The sequence below is a fragment of the Magnolia sinica genome, chromosome 18, assembly GCF_029962835.1.
Source record: "Magnolia sinica isolate HGM2019 chromosome 18, MsV1, whole genome shotgun sequence".
NCBI classification, from domain to species: Eukaryota; Viridiplantae; Streptophyta; class Magnoliopsida; order Magnoliales; family Magnoliaceae; genus Magnolia; species Magnolia sinica.
The window spans coordinates 33110062-33116591 of NC_080590.1; the positions used below are offsets into that span (position 1 = coordinate 33110062).

The following is a 6530-nucleotide window of genomic DNA, read 5'->3' on the forward strand; positions in this document are numbered from 1 at the left end:
CTTCCGAGATAAATTTATGCTTGTAAAGTAGTCATCAGTCTATATTCCCAACTTCTTATTTTCAATGTCCCACCAATTACATTTAAATAAGTACACCGCTTTCTCATACAATAACTCAGTTAATAACATCTGTTAAAACACCAAAAAAGTTAATTTCTACCTCCTCATACGTTTCCTTCACAACCACCCCACTATTTTGTGTAGTCCTATACTTCTCATACTCTTCAGTGTGGAACTGAATCCCGTTTACAATACAACCTATATATCTAGATACACGTCTATCAGGGCCACATGCTAGTGAAGAGAATGCATCAGACACATCCACAGAGTTGCTAGCGCGTAATGTTTTCATCTAGGGCCTATTTATTTTTTCAAAGCAATGGGAAATACACAGTAAATGGTAATTATTTCGATTTCACCGTGTTTGAAAATTCATAGAAATTCGTGCCTTTGAAATTGGTTCAAAAGAGATAATTTTAATTTTTGAACTGCAAGGTAATGCATATGATATATCCATTTTGTCCATCTATTTTATTACAATATTTTAGAGCATTAGACAAAAAATGAAGCAGATCCAACACTCAAGCGGCCCACACCAAAAGAAACAATGGCCCCACAAAGTTTTTAATGGTAAGTATTCGATTCCCTTTTTCGTATGACATGGTCCACTTGAGTATTGGATATGTCTCAATTTTTTTCTCATGCTATGAATTCAACTGGAATAATGGATGAATGGTGTAGATAAGCGTAATGCATCACAGTGGGACCCACATATATTTTGTAATATTACTGGTTTTTGTGTAAAAAAGTAAGCAGTCAAATCAGGTATGTTGTAAATGCATGGGGAAATAATTATTACTTTTTCACACGGTATTTACCATTTCATTAGAAAATCAAACGCGCCCCTATTATCATGTACAAAATGTAATTGTTTAAGAATTTTCTTAGGTTTAAATATTATGTAATATAACAAAATTCTAAGTATGGTGAGATAGAAAGTGAAATCTTACACGTTTTGCGAACCATTCTGGAAACTAATCCTGATGCATTCGATCAAAATTTGTCAGGTATTGGGACTTCATCTCCTCGGTGTGTTCGCTACACATAATTGGCACGTCAACAGCAAGAAACATTAAAATCATCATATGTAGAGATACAATTATCGAAGGAAGACTTACTCTATGTACGACTCTATTTCTTCACAATTATGCAACATATACCACCGCACCTTTGCTTGATCCCCAAGGTCCATATCCTGAAACGTCGGGGATCTTAAAGGATGGACATTATGTGCGAATACAGATATGAGTCCTTATTCATGCTCCTGCCCTTCATCGGCATTTCGATCTTCTTGGTTGAATCTAGTCTCTATACTACGAAGATACATGAACACTCATTATCAATGTACGCCTCAATAATGGATCCCTCTGGACATGCCTTATTCCTCACAAATCGTTTTAGTGTGTGAAGGTATTTGTACACAAAACCACTATGTTATACGTATGAAAACATGGATATATGTAGTTTATGGAATGAATAAAATTTTTAATAGGTTCTACCACTTTCGATCGGATACATCCAATGATATTGTACTAGGCCCGCATGCTTCACCTCGTGCGGTAAGCGAATCTGTAGGTGTACCATGACATCAAAAAATGCAGGTGGAAATATTCTTTCAAGTTTATAAAGGATTACGACAATGTCTCTCTCCAGTCATTTAATAACCCCTACATTCAACGATTTCAAACACAAATCCTTAAATAAAATCTCTAACTCAATCAGCGCTGCACTGATATCCTTGCTCAGGAATCCATGAATCGCGACCAGTAGACGTTGCAGAAGGACGTGACAACTATGACTTTTCATTCCTGTTACTTTACACTCCGTTATGTATACACACCGAGATATATTTGACTCATACCCATCGAAAAACTTCACCGATCTCAACCATTCACATGGACACTTTTTTTCTAGTTTTTTCAATGTGTAGCAGGTTGCTGGTATAGTATATAAATTACCATGTGGTTGCAAGTACAACTCTTTCCTTAAACTCATTGCTTGTAGATCCAATCGAGCCTTGAAACTGTTTTCCATTTTCTTTTCTATGTTCATCGATGTTCCGAAGACATTGTTACATGTATTCTTCTCAATATGCATGACATCCAAGTTGTGTCACAATTTAAGATCACTTCAATAGGGCAATTAAAAAAATGCTCTTCTTCCTCCAGTTATAGTCCAATACTGTACGTTTCATCTTCTTCAAGTGCGGGGCCTTACCAAATCTAACTTCTCCAATGTTATTCAGTTGTTGTATCATATCTTCTCCAGATAGCTCTTTCAGTGGTAGCCTATGATCTTGTTTGCCATCAAAGATCATCGTCTTTTTACGCCAATTATGATCGCTCGAAAGGAAGCAATGATGACCCATATAACACCTTTTTTACCATGCTTCAATGATAATGAACAAATCTCAATACTACATGTAGGACATGCCAATTTTCTCTTCGTGCTCCACCCAGACAAATTCTCATACGTAGGGAAGTTATTTATTGTCCACAAGACTGCTACATGCAATCAAAATATCTGTCCTGCAAATGTGTCATACGTCTGTAGACCTTGACTCCACAACTCATTTAACTTATCTGTTAACGGTCGCAAATACACATCAATGTCATTCCCGGGTAACCTGGGTCCAAGACTAAGCAATGACATCATGAAAAATGATCCCTTCATACACAACCAAGGAGGTAAATTGTAGGGCATAAGTACCACTGGCCACATACTATACGAGCTAGTCATATTACCAAATGTATTAAAACCATCACTTACAAGACCTAGTCGAACATTGCGAGAATCCTCTGCAAACCAGTCATATTGCTTGTCAAAATTTTACCGGGCTTTAGATTCCTCAGGGTGTCTCAGTGTACTATCATCATGAACGCGTTTCTCCTAAAGTCACCTCATATCTTCAACCGTCTTGCGAGACGTAAACAATCTTTGCAATCTGTGTTTCAATGGAAAGTACCTTAACACCTTTTGTAGGATTTTCTTACGCTCGGCTTGGTCATACTTCTACCTAGACTCTCCACATTCTAGACACTCTTCAACATTTTCATGCTCTTTCTAATGCAATACACAATCATTTATACATACATGTATGAGGATGTAACCAGGGCCCATGTCTCGCATCAAGGATTTTGCCTCGTAATAAGACTTAGGCAATGTCTCACCGTCCAGTAATGCTTCTTTCAACAAGTCAAGTAACGTATTGAACGATTTATTACTCCAACAATTTATTATCTTCAAATGAAGTAACCTTATAAGAAAATTCAACTTGGAGAAGTTCTCACACCCCAAATAAAGTGGACGTTGCACATCCCTTAACAACCTACTAAACTTTTCTAATTCGACATCACCCATAGGAGGAATATCTTGGCTACTACTTGTCGCTACAAAATCAATATCTGTAATTATTTCCCTGAACACATCCCCTATGATATCTTACATTTCGTCAACGTCTTCATCCTCGTCATCCGGCACATTGGGTCAGCAAGGACTTCAGTGGCCTCAACTCTTTGGTGGAACTCTTCACCATGATAGATCCACCAAGTGTAACCTTGGTCAATCCCAACTATGAACAAATCGTCTTCTACTTTGTCTAAAGTCTTATGAACCATGTTCTTACATTTTCAATATGGACATCTAATCCTATTACTTGAATCTACTTGATATCACGCAAATTCCATGAACTCTTGAATCCCTTATTTATACTCAAGGCCAAACCTATTCTAAGCTTGCATCCAACTCTTATCCATCTCTACAATGAAAATATTAGAGTCAGTTTACGGAAATATGTTTAAGATTAGGTTAGGGTTTTAGGTTTCGAATTAGGTTTAGGTTTAAGTTTAGGTTTAGGGATTTAGGTTCGATTTCGGGTTTGGGATCTGGTTTAGGATTAGGTTTTCAAGTTTAGGTTTAGGTTTAGGTTAGGGTTATAGGTTTAGGTTTAGGTTAGGGTTATAGGTTTAGGATTAGGTGTAGGTTTAGGTTTAGGGATTTGAGAATAGGTTTAGGTTTAGGTGTAGGTTTAGGTTTAAGTTTAGGTTTAGGGATTCAGGTTCGGTTTTGGTTTCGGGTTCAGGATCATAATTTAGGTTTAGGTGTAGGTTTAGGTTTAGAGATTTGAGATTAGGTTTAGGTTTAGGTTTAGGAATTCGGGTTCGGGATCGGGTTTAGGTTTAGGTTTTCGAGTTTAGGTTTAGGTTAGGGTTAGGGTTATAGGTTTAGGATTAGGTGTAGGTTTAGGTTTAAAGATTTAAGTTTATGTTTAGGTTTAAATTTAGGTTTAGGGATTCCGGTTTGGTTTCGGGTTCGGGATTGGGTTTAGGTTTAGGTTTTCAAGTTTAGGTTTAGGTTTAGGTGAGGGTTATAGGTTTGGGTTTAGGTGTAGGTGTAAGTTTAAGTTAAGTGAATTAAGTTTAGGTTTAGGTTTAGGTTAAGGTTATAGGTTTAGGTTTAGGTTTAGGGATTTGATAATAGGTTTAGGGATTCGGGTTCGAGATCGGGTTTAGGTTTAGGTTAGGGTTATAGGTTTGGGTTTAGGTGTAGGTTTAAGTTAAGTGAATTAAGTTTAGGTTTAGGTTTAGGTTAAGGTTATAGGTTTAGGTTTAGGTTTAGGTTTAGGTTTAAGGATTTGAGAATAGGTTTAGGTTTAGGGATTTGAGATTAGGTTTAGGTTTAAGTTTAGGAATTTGGGTTCGGGATCGAGTTCGGGATTGAGTTTAGGTTTAGGTTAGGGTTAGGGTTATAGGTTTAGGATTAGGTGTAGGTTTAGGTTTAGAGATTTGAGTTTAGGTTTTGGTTTAAATTTAGGTTTAGGGATTCGGTTTTGGTTTCGGGTTTGGGATCGGGTTTAGGTTTAGGTTTAGGTTTTCAAGTTTAGGTTTAGGTTTAGGTTAGGGTTATAGGTTTGGGTTTAGGTGTAGGTTTTAGTTAAGTGAATTAAGTTTAGGTTTAGGTTAAGGTTCAGGTTATAGGTTTAGGTTTAGGTTTAAGGATTTAAGAATAGGTTTAGGTTTAGGTCTAAGTTAAGGTTATAGGTTTAGGTTTAGGTTTAGGGATTTGAGAATAGGTTTAGGTTTACGTTTCAGTTAGGGTTATAGGTTTAGGTTTAGGGATTTGAGATTATGTTTAGGTTTAGGTTTAGGAATTTGGGTTCAAGTTCGGGATCGGGTTTAGGTTTAGGTTTTCGAGTTTAGGTTTAGGTTTAGGTTATAGTTTTAGGTTTAGGTGTAGGTTTAGGTTTAGGGATTTGAGAATAGGTTTAGGTTTAGGTTTAGGTTTAGGTTTAGGTTTAGGCTTGGGGTTTAGGTAGTCGGATTCGGGTTCGGGTTCAGGATCGAGTTTAGGTTTAGTTTTTCAAGTTTAGGTTTATGTTTAGGTTAGGGATTTGAGATTAGGATTAGGTGTAGGTTTAGGTTTTCCTATGGTATGATCCACACTTAATCTTTGGATGTGCCTCAATTTGGGACATCCTCCAAAATGAGCTATTGCAAATGCAGATGGACGACGTAGATTTACAACACATTGATCGAGTTGGTCCCATGGTCAAGGCCTAACCCACTAAGCTAGTTATGCCTGAAATCAGATTGCATCCAGAGTTACTCAGTACGCTTAGTTGGGCCCATTGTAAATATATGTAGTTTATCTACACCGTCCATCTGCTTTTCCAGATCATTTAAGGGGTTGAAACCAAAATTTAATCATATCCAAAACTCAGGTGGACCATATCACAAGAAATAGTGGGTATAATGATTTCCATCATTGAAACCTTTCTAGGGCCTATGGTGATGTTTATTTATCATCCAACCTGTTCAAAAGATCACATAAACATTGATGAAGGAAAAAAAATAAATATCAGCAGTTCCCACCTTCTAGGGACCCCTGCTCAACATCTGAATAGCTCCGACGCACATTCGGGTCTGCTCTATCAATTTCGAGCTAATACATAAACACGGGCCTGTCCAAATGGCCAGGCCACCCATATTGCTGTCCATAGGAAATGGACAACTTCATCATGGTCATAGTAACGGTTCCCACCTTCTAAGGACCCCCGTTCAAACGGGTAACTAATTATCTAACTTACAAGTAACAATTAAATCCTAAATTAGTTACCCATTCAACGTTGAATAGATTATAATACTTTCATATTCCCATTTAAACGTCCACGCCAAAAATCCGGCAACATCTCCCCATGCCTCTCTAGATAAGTTGATCTTACGTTATATTCCGATGTCAAATATCTAAAGCAATGTAAAGATATTTGGCATTGAATATGAAACGGAAGAAACATATCCAGAGAGAAATAAGGAGATGGGCCGCAAATGAGGCATGAACATTTAAATACATTATATGAAAGCATACTATCCATTTAACCTTGTACTGTCCAACATGGGACAATTTGAGCGATTTTTATGCCACCAAAAACACACCATATATATGTATGGCCACATAGAAATCCTCAAATGGGT

The 6530-nt window shown here is 37.1% G+C and overlaps 1 long non-coding RNA gene across 2 annotated transcripts in view; it reads right to left on the reverse strand.

The window, feature by feature from the left end:
* The window catches only part of LOC131233653 (uncharacterized), a 31366-nt gene extending 25417 nt beyond the window's left edge, over positions 1-5949 (reverse strand). Inside the window, exon 1 of one of the 2 annotated variants that reach the window (XR_009165318.1) lies at positions 5931-5949. This is a non-coding gene — a long non-coding RNA (uncharacterized LOC131233653). The remainder of the gene's footprint in view (positions 1-5930) is intronic. The other variant, XR_009165322.1, reaches the window with a different exon arrangement.
* Positions 5950-6530: the final 581 nt, after the last annotated feature.